This window comes from Zeus faber, assembly GCF_960531495.2.
Source record: "Zeus faber genome assembly, chromosome: 13".
Taxonomy (NCBI): domain Eukaryota; kingdom Metazoa; phylum Chordata; class Actinopteri; order Zeiformes; family Zeidae; genus Zeus; species Zeus faber.
The window spans coordinates 6,114,330-6,129,146 of NC_137198.1; the positions used below are offsets into that span (position 1 = coordinate 6,114,330).

Below are 14,817 nucleotides of genomic sequence, written 5' to 3' on the forward strand. Positions count from 1 at the left end.
GGCTCCGGGTTATAATTCAGAGCTCTTATGCCCATATGAGCGTGCACGTGGCCTGACATCCCGGGGCAGGCACCCGTCTGTCCAGGCATAAAACTGAGTGTGACAGAGCTTTCTGCGATTAGGAGGCCATGGCTCCGGAAGGACCAGTCTGTGGAAATATGGCTGTCTGAGGCAGCGCCTGCTTTTAAATTGTTTCTTCAAAAAGGTACTTTTGCTGGAAAGCGTATCCTGATTTTATTTGAGTTGTCATGTTTTAAAAAATGTATACATATGTTTTAATCTATTTTTTATTTAATGATTTACCTTTATGCCTGTTTATTTGTACCTATTCCCTTTTATTTATTCATGCTTAGTTGAGATTCTCTGCAAAGCTTTTTGTAAATCTGTTTTGAAAACTGAAAGAAGTTATTAATATTATCTTTTATAAATCAGGGTCTATTGCTGGTCAAGTGTTATCACTTTTACAGCATTTGTGATGAGTTCATGAATCAGAATTGTCATTTTTTTTTATTTTCTAAACTAAGTCCAGAGTTAAAAAAATAATAATAATAAAAAAAGATAGTCATTGGCTAAAACATGTTTAGAAAAGAGCCATTTTTGTTCATTATTATTTATTGTTTAAGACGACCTTCCTAGAAAGACACCATTAAAACTGAACACTTCTTATAAAAAGGGTTAGTAGGTATTATACTCAATACTTCACATTTGCAAAATGTTCTCATCACTCTCTCATTGTACCGTCTATCATTCATCCACTTCCAAACAACCGAATTGCCATAGAAGCAATCCTTAAAAGCAAAATGCCTTAATCTGTCAGTCTTGAAGTGGGTGTCATTGATACGCTCCATGAAAGGAAGGCCTTCTTTCGAAATCGAGCGCATACATATCACCATAAGCCCATCACAGACTGAGACTTGAAAAGGACACTAGGAGGTTTGAAGGGATGAAAACAAATGGAAAAACCCTCCACTGCTGCTCCATTTCACTTGCAGCTCTGGGAGGGAATGCATTATGCATGCTGACAGGTTGAGATTAGGCTAATTCTCGGAACACAAAAAGCTCTGGGATATAACGGCAGCGCGTAAGGAGGATGAAAATGGGCACTTATCTCACATATATATGGCGGAGAAAAAATATCTAGAATAAATATCTGTAATAATCTGTACTTTCCTATTATCTGGGCAAGAGCGTACGTCTGTCGCCATCGAGTGCATGCAATGGTGTCAGTGGAATCGTCATATGAAATTCATTAGGGAGGAGGGTCCTCGCTGATGTGGAGGGAAAGTGGGTCATGATCTGCTGCGAACAGTAGATCCTGCGCAATGGGAGTGTGACCCACGGCTCGCGGCCCACGGGGGGCCCGTGGTGCAGAGAGCGTTTAGAGTTTGATGTTATCGCCGTATAGAAGGCGTGTTTGTATGGACCCACGCCATCGTCATCCACGCTCTGCACTCATTCTACCAGCGCTGCTCATGCAGATGTTTCCTTCCAAATTCCTGTGATATTCTGAGCCAATGTTTGAAATAACCCATTAAATAGAAATTGAATTAGGTGCATTTCCATCTGTTGGTTTGAGGCAAATGAACAGTCTACCTGATTTTTTTATGTTCCAATTTTGAATGTCAATAATTGCTTTTCTTCATCAGACGGCGGTGCATTATTAGAATATTATAGGCGTATTCTTTGACACAACTTAATTCTAATTAATAAATAATTTCATGACATCGACACCCCAGCGACGTGAGTATAATGTGAAGCTGAAATGTCTCTGAATTGTACATAAAAAGATCCAAACAAGATCAAATAACTCAAAAAAAATGGTGGTGTGGTGACTTTGAAATAGATTCTGTTAAATTTCAAGTTAAAAGTAATAATTTGAAAGATAAAACTGGTTAAGCCAGAGGATAATTCAAAGTATATTCTAAAGCCGGGGCATTTTTACTGTCAACATTAAGTCTTTCTTCCCAGTTTGCATCACATTTGGTCTTAATGCCACCAGTATCCAGCAGCTAAAACAGCACAAACAGAAACAAGAAAAAAAAAAATTGATTAATCTTGACTCGTGGGGATAAATATACAATATTATGGCGCACAAGGGAGAAAAATGGAACAACGGAAATGATCTAATCCTTGTGCCGGACGGGACAGACATTAACGTGTCAACAAATCACACAGATGGATTCAAGTCCTGTGAATTAAGCTGCGACAATCAGAGTCCAAAGTGCTTGGTACTGTAGTGATTACACTTCAAGCAAAAGCTATTACAACCAATACAGTACATTAAAGAGGAGCATGAAAAATATATATATTTATGCCCACCTTCATTCATTTACTTATAAATTCAAGACAACATAAAAAAAATTAAAAAAAATAAAAAGCCAGTCCAATTCCAATATTTTTTCCCACCTCAATCAGGATTTTATTATTTTGTGGCTTTGTGAAAATCTTGTCCTCTGTCACAGTCTCAAAAAAAAAAAAAAAAAAATAGTTTGTAGGACTTTTGGGAATAACCAAGTGGCCAGTGAAGGATGACCTGAGAGACCAAATGGCCTTATCTGAGACAGATGTGTTTTCATGTTGGAGGCCATTAAGCGCTTTGCAGAACTGCTCAGGGAACTGGGAGTCGATCCTCAAGCTGGGACCAAGGCAACGGGGAGATGCGGGGCAGGTGTGCAGGTTTTCGGGGGAGCGGTGGTCAGGTTTTACCCTCTGTGTGAGCGGTGAGGGGATGTTTATAAAAAAAGAATATGGAAGGCGGAGGTGGAAAAAAGTAAGAATTACACAAAAGGATTCGAGGGAGGAAATAAAGAAAGTGTAAAAAAATATTAAAAAACAACACACTTTGATGCTTTTATTTTGTGGTCAAGCGTAAATCCATTTCCGGCGCCGTTTTAGTTGATTTTAAGAGTTTGTATGAGGTTAGGCAGTTAAACTGTGGTACTGGCTGTGATTTGTCCAAACAGAAGGATATTGCTTGGAGCCACTGAGTCTGTGTGTGTATGTGTCTATTCCACTGAATATAATGTTTTATTTGGGGTTTGCCATTGTAAATTTCATATGAATCAATTGTTTATACTCTATACAGACATTTTGCGATGAGTTAATCTGCATATAGCAGCTGGAGTACCAGCGGATGTAGGTCAAAGGAGTCCCATGTGATTTTCTGCCTTGGGCTGAACCAACATTCCAAAAGCGCCTCCAGTGCCGCGTTCCACCTTTAAAGCCACAATAAGCGATCCTGTGCTTCCAGGTGGTGTATATGCCAGAGAGGACAGGAAAGGTCGATAGTAAATAGCTTGAAATTAACACACTGCCCTTAAAACGGCCCCAAAACAAAACCCTCATCCAATTTGCGTGCTTCTCAATAGGCTTTGTAAACAGCTGTGTTTAAAGTCCTGTTAAATCCCGGTGCACACCATGTTTTATTATTTTTTTTAGAAGCCCATTTTAATTTTCAGGTCATGTAATACAATGGGAAAAAAAAGGATTAGTAAGGCGGTTGGCATGAACGGCAGATTTGGAATAACTCTGCATGCCAAGTGAAGCCTTCGTTTTAAGACAGCTGCACCTTCCCATTCAGGCTTACACTTCCGGTGACTATATAAGAGTGCAAACAGTTAAGAGACTGAGGTGATTTTACAGTGACACCTGATGAGATACATTTTTTCCCCCAAATCAATGCTTAGCCCCCCCCCCCCCCCCCCGGTATAATCCCACACCTGGTAAAATTCCTAAAGAACAGCAACAATAATGGGAGAAAAACGGAAACAGTCCGATGAGATCAACAGCAGAAGGGTTGATGAACATGAGCTTGATCAGTGTAATCGCTGGGGCAGAAATGAAAATTCAAATTAAATGACATAATCCTGTCTCAACATGTATCCAGGTGTACTCGTTCAGAAGGGAGTAATGTTACACCCTCTTTGTAAATCGCTCTGATACTTAATGCATGGCGTCAGGGAGAGAGGGCCACATGAGCGTTGGGTGCATTATGGCTTTAACACAAATGTATGGAGACAGAGTGAGCAGCAGCATATGATACATGAACACACACATGCTGCAGAACAAAAGTGACCTAAATTTTCCCCATTGTTTTACATGCATGAGTCCCACCTCTCAATAATTAACACCGCCCAGGGGTGTTGAGACAGTCGATAAAAAGTACCGTCTCAGCACAATGGTCACCTATGACAGTAATCAAACAGATGAGCCTCGCTAAGCACTGGTTGGTTATAACTACACCATTAACTCTGGTACAACATCGGGACCACTTCTGTCCTGGTAAGGTACTCAGGTTGTCAAAATTATTTAAAGTTATACATTTTCTCTCCCAGTCCCAGAACTCAAACTCAGCACATACGCCGCACAACAGGCCTAGGGTTTGCGGGACGGGTGGGGTGTGATCCATGTGGGTAGGGATCTAGCGAGCGGCCGCGATCTTGCCTGTCACGCTCCTGCCCTGGCAAGCTTTACATCTGTTTTCATTTTAATACCACTCATATAAGCTTAGAAAACATACACTCCCACACAAATTTTACTCCAAACAACACTCCATCAGATCAGAGTCTGCCGGGCAGGAGGGGTGCGAGTGATTCGGGTCCGACATGCTTGGAGGACTCGCAACCCAACGCCCCGCAATTTTAACTGAAATTACCAACAGCACACATTGAGCGCTGAGGTTTCCGGGGTGGCGGGGCGCTGTGTGGTCGTCCAGGGGGCGGCCAGGTGGGCCCCCTGCCAGCTGGGTTGGGGTGCACGCGGCTCGCGGCTTGCGCCTGGGTGTTTCTGACCCGCTGAGACCCAGCATGGGCTCAGTGTCTTGCTCCCGCTGTGTGGCTTCTCTGCGGCCGGTGCCCCGGGTGCTGGGGGGCCCACATATCTGGCTGACTGCGGGCGTCAGCGGGTGCTGTGTCCGGGTTGCCTGCGCAAGCGCACTCGGCTACATGGGTGGGCCCTCTGGCTTGTGGCCGGGTGGGGCATCTAGCCAGTTGCGGTATGGCGTGCCTCGCCTTTGCATGGGGCGTTGGTGGGCATGGGGGCCCTGCCGCCGGTCTGACTGGGTGTTGGTCTATCGGTGCGGGACCTGGCTCTGGGCCTGAGGTTCGTGCCTGGCGTCCGCGGCCTGGGTTCTGCGCCTGCGGGTGCATCTTATGCCTGATCGTGGGGATGGGTTGTATGTGTGCGCTTCGGGGGTGCAGGGTCTCCTCGCACTCTCTGGGACTAGATTGTGCTCCTCGGGGCCGTGCGTGGATGTTGCTCCACGGGCTCCCGGCTTCCTGGGGGCTGGGGGGGGTCTTCTGTGGCTGCAGGGTGGGGTGCTCGGGGCTTTCCTGCGGTTGTGGAGTGTCTGTACAGCTGTGAGACTCAGGAGTGGCTGCGGGGCCTTTTCCACTGCTTGGATGCGCTACGATATAATACTGACCTCATACACCAGAACTAACTGGGAGAAGTCCCATGCACGCAGGCACGCAGGCACGCACGCACACACGCATGCAGGCACACACGCACGCACACACGCACACACACACACACACACACAAACTCCCTCCTGATTAGATCCCTCTTTATCTATAGTTATCACATGTGCCACGTGCAGAATGGCTGTTCCAATTTTCCTGGACTTAATTAACTTGTTTTGTCATCTGTTATTTCTTTGTTTATATTTTTCCATGTACATGTTGATTGTTTCTATGTTTATTTGTCTCACCCGTAGTGATTCCCCCCTCTTTGAGTAGTAATGATGATTAGTTGTTTCAAGACCAAAACATGGTGAGATCGTCCTCCAAAGAGGGGGATTGGTGGTGGATCTGTGTAACAAAAAGCTGTGCTCTTGTCATCCTACAGGTCGTCCACAGGACAGAGTTATTGCAGCAGTTGTTGATGATTAAAGAATGAATAAAGAGTTGCATTGCAGGTTAAGAAGTTGAACTCCACTTGCAGACTAACTCTGTCCTAGATGCAATAGAACAAATACTCTGTGTTGTATGCCCGGATTGCTGCCTGAATAAAAAATTTTAAAAAGAACTAAAAAATATTTTTGTTATATATATATATATATGTCACTCCGCTGCTCATCGAGCTCCACTGGTTACCTGTAGCCGCCCGCATCAAGTTCAAGTCTCTTATGCTGGCCTACAGAGTGATTGCTGGGAATGCTCCCGCCTACTTAAATGCTCTTGTAAGAGCACATGTTGCCCCCCGGATGCTGCGCTCGTCAAATGAGCGTCGCCTGGCTCTGCCGGCCATACAGCCACGGCAATCCAGGCTATTCTCATTTGTAGTTCCACGTTGGTGGAACGAGCTGCCAAAAATGACCAGAGCGGGGACCTCCCTCTCTGTCTTTAAGAAGCACCTGAAGACCCAGCTCTTCAGTGAGTACATCCTGTCCTAACCTACAATTACTTAGCACCACCTTGCAGTATTTATTGTTACACGAATGTTGTTGTTACACTAATCTCTGTCGCAATGTAGCTTGAATGTTATTCTCCCTTGTAAGTCGCTTTGGGTAAAAGCGTCTGCTAAATGACTAAATGTAAATGTAAATGTAAATGTATATATATATATATAACAAAAATATTTTTTAGTTATTTTTTAATATATATATATATATATATATATATATATATATATACACATAGGTACACACACACACACACACACACACACACACACACACACACACACACACACACACACACACACACACACACACACACACACACACACACACACACACACACACACACACACACACACACAGTATATAGGTTTTATTTCCAATAAGTTTTGATCATAGTTTCAATGGAATCACCATAACTGTAGTATAGGCAGGTATTATATCTATATATCATCTCTAACAATAAAAATTTATCAGATTAGGGTCCCAGAGACAAAATCTGTCTCAAATAGTTGAGAATAACTGCCTTAGGTACTCTACTGCCAGTGTACAAGAGTGTGTAGCGGTCACCAACTGGAGCAGCATAAACCTGCACAAACTGCAGGAGACACAAACCAAGACACAATGTTGTAAAAATGCCTTTTTCCTAACGAGAAACCAGTTATCTTGCAGTAAACAGTCGGCAAGGTGACAAATACACGCAAACCATCCACGTGAGTCTCTCCTTGGAAGCCAACTTATTCATGCAACATCATTTCTATACAACTTGCCTTCCCATACATGTATTCTACAATACCATTGTGCAAAACATAAAACATGTATTGCTTGTGTGTTGCATCAATGAATAAAAAAAACAAACAAACATAAGACTGCATTAGAGAAATGGAGTCTGTCTTCGCTGGAGCATTGCCTCCAGCAGTGTAGGTTCCTCTGCTTCACTTAGTGAAAACACTTGTTAGTATGCCTTCTAAAATGGCTCATCGTGGACACCCCATAAAAATAGCAGCGGAGCTGTGGTCACTGAGCACTAATGGAACGTGACCAAGGTCACTGTGGCAGAGACATTTAAGGGCCCGACTGTGACCCAGGGCCACAACAATTTACATTTTTTTTTCTTCTGTTTTGCCTTATGTTCCAATGTCAATGGATGGCTTCTGCAATAGGTTTGTATTATTACAAAAATAGGCTTATACAATACTATACATACAGTACAATGAACAAAAAAACACAACTTAATTGTTAATCGCAATAAATTGTAATCTCCAAGTACTATTTTATGATCATGAGTGCGTTAGTCCTCACACAGATCGTTTTGCCTGAGCAAAGACAAGGTTTACATTTAATTTAAGAACCGGTAATAACAATTTAAAGGTAAGTTCTTGTGTTTGATCAATTTACTTCACAATTGTAAAAAAAACCCCAACATAATAATAATTAATAAATACATGAAAGAGAGAAATTTAAATAAAACCGGTTATGCCTAAAAAAAAACCTTGTGGGAGTTTTTTTTTTTTTAGCAATTATTGTGCAGTTGAATCAAGGGTAAAAGACTATTTTAAAAAAGCTGTGGTCCTGGCACCCAAATATCCTCAGTTGGTGCATGCGATTTTGGTCTGAAACGGCAGGGACCATTTTGTGTCGCTCTGCCGAAACAAACAAACCCTACACCTGTACGGAGCCCCGTTTTCCAGGCGCTCACCCAGCAAAAGCCGCCAATAAGAGTGGCAGCCCTTTCAATTCAGTTGCTTCAATGGCCACAGTTCTTTTATTGAGTTTCCTCTCAATTCAGTGTCCCTTCAATAGCGTGTGCTGGTGGCAGCCGCGAGGGGCTTTTCTCCCCCGCCCCGTGTTGATTTAAATTCGGGGAGCACCACACTGTTTGAGAGACCTGCTCAGCACTGTTAGACAGAGAGAAGTTGTTCTACAAGGAAAACAGAATGAGAAAGGAGCGAGGATGGGGGCAGAGTGCTTCCCAGGTTTGGTAAATATATGGAGAAGAAACAGAAACCCTGAAATGTATACAAATAATTGAGATTGAGAACTTCATTTAACATTTTTTTTGTTACAAAAAAACCCTTATTTTGATGTCATCAATGTGGGACCTCCATTGGATCTAATCGGTACAAAATAACAAGAAAAAAGTGAAGAGATTATTTTGTACCACTCTTTTCAAAGGATAAGTTACAAAGTGCCTCACAAGGGGAAAAAATATACATTAAAAACCATTTTTTTCAAAGACACCTGACAAAAAATATGTAAAAAGAAATATAAATAAATATGAAACAAATGTTAAAATAGTCATAGCCCCCCGTATCAGTTTTCCTTGGGTAATTTGCGTCTACAATTCTTCTGCTGATACCAGACTGTTGTTTTCAGTTATTTGTAGTTGCGACACGGTGGACATGCCTCAACATAACAGAGGGGCTTCAAAATATAAAAATAAACCATCAATAAAGGATTAGCAACAAGGACACACTTGTCCTTTGCTCTACAGTGAGTTGACCCTCAACCCTTCTTATCCTACACAAATATAGGTCAGTGGTTACGTCAGAGCTTTACATTATACTAACCCTGCTCCGTCGTCTTTCAGGCAATAAACGTGACATACAGTATGCAGCCACGGCAATGACATCAGCGAGCAGCAATGCACGGCGGGAGGCAGCGCTTTAGAGGAAGGAGCCGCCGGGATTCCCACTGTGCATGCAATGTCTGAATGACCGGGCGTTACAGACGTCCAAACTGGGAATTCAGGGTTTCTTAAGCTCTTGAGTACTGCGCTGAACACCAACACACTAACCCGACCCCCAACCCCGACCCCCTGGCAGCATCAGCGCAATAATCCAGAGATATTCCATTAATGGAGCAAGAGTATAAACAGATCTTTTTTGACTAAGCATCATGCTAAGCCCACACTATCTGACATGAAGGAGGAATGTGTTAATGCCAAGAGGTCACAGCATCAAACTGTAGGGTCAGGGTCCGCAAGCGCCAGCCCGCGGAACACAAATATGGTAGTATTGGGATTTTTGTTGCACTTGTATGTATTTATCGGTTGTTGTTTTATTTTACTGCAATTTACTGCATGTATTTAACCTCAGCCTACTTAAAATTGTGCCATCAGTCAATTTGCTGGTCACCTGATCACCTCTCGAAACAAGGTTAGTCTCTGTAAATTGGGGATGGTAGCTCAGGCGGTAGAGCTGGTGGTCTAGTAATCTAAAGGTTGCTGGTTCGATCCCAGGCTCCTCCTGCTAGCATGCTGTAGTGTCCTTGAGCAAGACACTTAACCCCTAATGGCTCTTGATGGCTGCGTCCGTCGGTGTTTGAATAATTGTAAGTCGCTTTGGATAAAAGGATAAAAGAAACTTACTTACTTACTTATTCAAATCATTTGGTGCGAAGACACTTTCCATCCATGATGGATTTACAGCTATTGGTCAGGATAGAATTTTTCAGTTTTATTTAGCAGGCCAAAATGGACTATGTTGCTTGTATGAAACATTTTTTTTTGTTAAAATAAATAGGACTTCCAGTTTCTGTATACATGCAAAACATCAGATATTTGCTATTAAATATATTCAAATAACAATATATAGTCCCTTAAAGGGGACCTATTAGGAAAAAACTGCAAACTTCACTGGACCAACCACGCCACACGAGATAACCATGTCCAAATCCTCCTCACCTATGGACAGAGGAAAAGGTTACGGCCTGGACATCTAGATTGGGTCTAAATCCCGGCTCAATGGAACCATTAAGTCTGAAAAGCAAATAACAGATGTGAAACCATTTAACTGATCCCAAACTCTATGAAAGCTACACCCCCCTCTCCCCCCTCGTAAAACACACACACAGTAACGTCATCTCATCTATTGTCTCCCACCAAAGTCGCACAAAGGGTGTGAATTTCCCCTGGATCTCCTATGAACTATGAACTGAAAACACGTCCAAAGGCCCCTCTGGAATCATTCCCTGTTTTTGTACAAGAACGATATCGACAGAAGTTATTAATTGAATCAATCTGTAACCAAACGATGTTTAAGCTACAAATGTTTCCATTTAAGTGGATTGAAACCCTGTCTTTCTATGGCAAGAAAGGGCAGAGATATCCACGCCAAGATCCCAAGGTATTTCTTTCATGGACCGCTCCCGCCACCAGATGGCCGGAAAGAGGTGAAAACGCCCCCTCATCTCCGTCATCTCCATGCTCCATGCCCCGTATCGTGCCCATCACTCGGATGAGTGTGCTCTTTTTAATATCTCTTTATTTTATTAATAAGTACAGGTATTCATTTGTTAAGCCAACATGTTATTAACCAATGTTTACTCCTCTTTAAATGCATCATGAGTGCGATGTTAAAATGTATGCAATGCGTGAATGTCTTCATAAATCCCCGAAAATGATTTAATTTGGGATACAACCTGGTCACTGTACAATGTTCAATCACTGGATTGACAATCAAATGGAGAAATACTGTATGTGTGTGAAATGTTCACGTAAATCAGATATTTAGAATAGAATAGATTGTAAACTTAAAAAGGCTGCCGGCAGAGACACGTGACATCATCCCAAGGGATTTGCTTAAAGACATCCCGTTTCACTTACTAACAAAACCGGCAGACCCGCCATTTTGTCAATGAGCCTCCTTGGGCAACTTTCTACACATAGCAACTCCTCTTCGACCCGAAGCTCCAGCCTCTCGAGTTCTCCGGGATAACAACCTCCAATATCTTCTCGTTGACCCGGAGCTCCATCCATTTCAAGTCTTCTTTTAGTTTACTTGCTCAAGATTTCCTTTTTGTAACTTTTCTTTTTGTTTCCTTAAAACCGTCTGGACGGCGAGGGACACCGCAAATCCACTCTTACACTTTTGATTTTTGTAATCTCCGAAGTCTCCATTTTTGATAGTTTTGTAATCCAGCAACCCGATCTATGGAGTTAATAATAACTCTGCAAATTCAACCGAACCCTGCTTGCGAGTTAACTTTGATCGAGCCAGCAGCAGTTCAAAACGAAACACTCCCGATCCATCAAACGGATCTGATCAAAGCGACCTTACAGATGTCTTAACAACCTCGAGCTTGCCATAGCGACTTCCTCACGCTGCCCCGGAACGGGAGAACGGAAGATCCAACGATGCCGTCTTTCTTTCATCCCATTGAAGTGCATAGTTTCGGAACGGAATAAGCGACCACCTCAGGGCTTCCAGCTGCTGTATAACAAAGCGTCCACTCCATGGAAAGTTGAAGCGGCAGAATATTCCTTCTGCCGAGCAACTGATCAGAGTTGGTGTTTAGTAGATCTTAAACCTTTAGATTACAACTTAGAATTGTGTTTAATCGCCCGGTCCCTTTATAATATCTATAACCACACATTCTCTCCATTACTGTCAATCAGTGATGACTTTATCTTCCATTAATGCTTTCCCTCTTGATTTTCTATTATTATTATTATTTTTTTTTAAATTTATTTACATTGCATATGCTAACCAAGTATTATAGAAAACAAATAAATAAATGCTTATTTTATTATTCTTGGGTTTTTTTTGGACGTTCTTTTTTTTTGTGATATCTAGCTTCCGTTAATACTGTGATCACTGAAAGATAAATGGAGCGCACACTTTAGATATGAGATTGACTGATTAAGCTTGATGACTGATTTACAAAAAAACAAAAACAAAAAAAAAACATGTTAGTTTCCTTCATCGAGGCATAAAGAAAGTGGTGCCCTAATGAGACTGTTATTAATTATCTATTTAATTATTAATTAATTATTAGGTGAATTAATACAGACTGTCCACGACAAAACTGCAGATGATGGAAATAGTATTAGTAATTGGTAATAAAAGTATTTAAAAAATAATTGTGTATTGTCAGTAATGTTGATCTGCAGTTTAAATTAGGTCTTGAGATCTAATATGAGTGAAGATTCAGCAACTGGATTGCTAATTTCTCGGCTCAAATTTTTTACTGACTTCATACAACGGTACCCGGAACTCAAGCTCACAGAACTGGGGGCCTCAGGAGGGAGGCACCACCCACTGAACAGAGCGTCCTGGAACAGGATAGAGGTATGTTAGAAGAAGGCTAGAAGGCATAATCTGAATTGTATGTTCAGCAAAAAAATTCAAAAACATGTTATGGGGACCTCAGAGACCTATATAATAACTTGTTGAAAAAAGAGAGATGCTAATTTAGATATATTTTTCTGACTGATAGCCGACCCTCATTAACCGATCATTAACAGTTATCAGACATGATTAAAATGTTCTATTTGGAATGGACGAATGTAAAAAATGTCATATCCTGGTAATGGCAATATTCCGCTTTGTTGACGAGGTTAGGGATGGGCATGAGTACTCAAGTACTCAATTTGAAACTCTTTGTTCAACCTATGGAGTAATCCCATTTTTATAAGAAGCTGCATACATTTAGGTCGGGGAAAAATGATGTTGTATTTAAGAAATAGATTGTATAGCCATTTTTTTTTTTACCATGCAAACAAGGTTTTTATTTTTTATTACTTTTTTTTATTTTTGAATAATATTTTTTAACTATTTAACTGATAGTATTAATCGGTCAAAATTCGAATTGTCGGTTATTGGTTAAATGGTTAATTAACATCCCTAGTTGAAAAGGAGGATAATAGGAATTATTAAAATAAGTAGAATACAAGCACTCAGTAACTTTCCACCCTCACTCACGTTAGCACACTGTAGCTGCTGGTGTCTCCAAACCAACGTTGGAGACATAAAACAGTGGCATTCAAACGCCTGTTTCCCGGTGACAAAGGCAGGGACAGCTGTCAGCTGCTGCAGCCCGTGCTTCCAGCGCCATTCAGTCGGCTTTTCTTCAAGCAGCGTCCTGTCACAAAGGGCGCCTGCTGCTTCTGCTTGTCCTGGAAGCCCCTGGCAGAGCAAATACTGACGGATCCCTCGGATCAACGGTGCTTTGCTCCCCGTTCTCCTGGCGTGCATCGCACCCAGGCATTCTGCAGAGTCCGTTCCCGTTGTTTGGCAATCCCGGTTGCTCCCCCGGTACAATTAAAAGCCTTCTAAAAAGACAAAAGACGGTCACTTCTTTGGCTGTTTAGACAACGAGCACGTGGAGTACATGGCTGGTTCCTGCTCTAACTGTTTTGAATGTGTTTTGGATTGAAAAAAAATGTAATCTTCCAAGAACAGCCTTTATGATGGGTTATGAGGATTATTGAAGGACGTGACGCTACAGTTCTACAATGAAAAAAAACAAAAAAAAACAGGAGAAGACAGTGAAAACCGTTGTGCACAGCAACAAAATCAAATATTAAATATTTAGATAACAGTAGTTTGACAATATTTTGGGGATGACTGTTTGTGCTTAGGATATTTACACACAAAAATCCCAGACGATATTGAGTCTTGTGTCACAATATTGACATTAATGCGATTTATCGCCCTGGTCTACAGGAAACCGTTGGGCCGAGTGACAAAGCTGAGCTCTTGGGCAACAATGAGACACAAACTGAAACAATACTCAACATTATCTGGAAGGAGACTTGTTTTTTTTGTTTTTTCTCCCCAAACACAGAGCTGCCAGAATCAAAAAGGAACTTGGACTCCCCCGGCTGAAAGAAGCACATGAATCCTGCTGAGCCACCCACGGGGTTGCATCTCCCAATGGTATAATGTGCAAAAGAGTTTTAGTCGCTCAAACGGCCTGTACAGTGTGAATATTAACTGAGCTGCTGGAGGCTGAGATCTACGAGTAATTGTGGGGTTTGAGTTTATTTTAGTTTTTTGGTCTTTGCATGTATAATTCACTCGACAACTTAAAGTGAAACCTTCATCCATGCGCCGGGCGACAGGTCACTTACGGCTCAACCAGCTTAAATCGCATTAATTGTTTTCCCTCCCTCAACGCCACTAATAGGCCACGCGGGGCTCAGGGGAATTACTCATGCGTGACCGCTGGACAGTCAGGCAGAAAAGTACATTGCCGAGCGAGAATGGATTGCACTCCAGAATCCACACTGTGAGGGCATCATGCGATTGCAGATCTATAAATCATTAATCACATTAGGACTGGAGGGGTTGCGATCTGATGGAGAGAGAGAGAGCGAGAGAGAGGGAGAGGGAAAGAGAGAGAGAGCAAGAGAGCGAGAGAGCGAGAGAGAGCACAGTCTCCCGAGTCCACGCCTCGCTCTCCGTTCATGGAGGCCCGATCCCCACTGAGCCCGCTGACAACTTTCCCTCCCTGCAATTTGATTAACGCCAAGACACAAAGCTGTCAAGCTGCTTTGTCTTCGTTGGCTGAGTGGAGCGAGCCCAGCCTCCTTGTTTTCGTACTTCTTTGTGAAATATCGACAGCGGGTACTCGAGGGTGGGGACTTTGCCGTCTGCAGCAAACTCATTTGCGTTTAGGCTCCGTCACAACTGTTG

General features: G+C 42.3%; 1 protein-coding gene across 1 annotated transcript in view; it reads right to left on the bottom strand.

The window, feature by feature from the left end:
* Nucleotides 1-14,817, bottom strand: part of sash1b (SAM and SH3 domain containing 1b) — a gene marked incomplete at its 5' end in the record, with an annotated part of 68,316 nt that overhangs the window by 49,758 nt on the left and 3,741 nt on the right. The gene's annotated exons all lie outside the window — the stretch shown is intronic.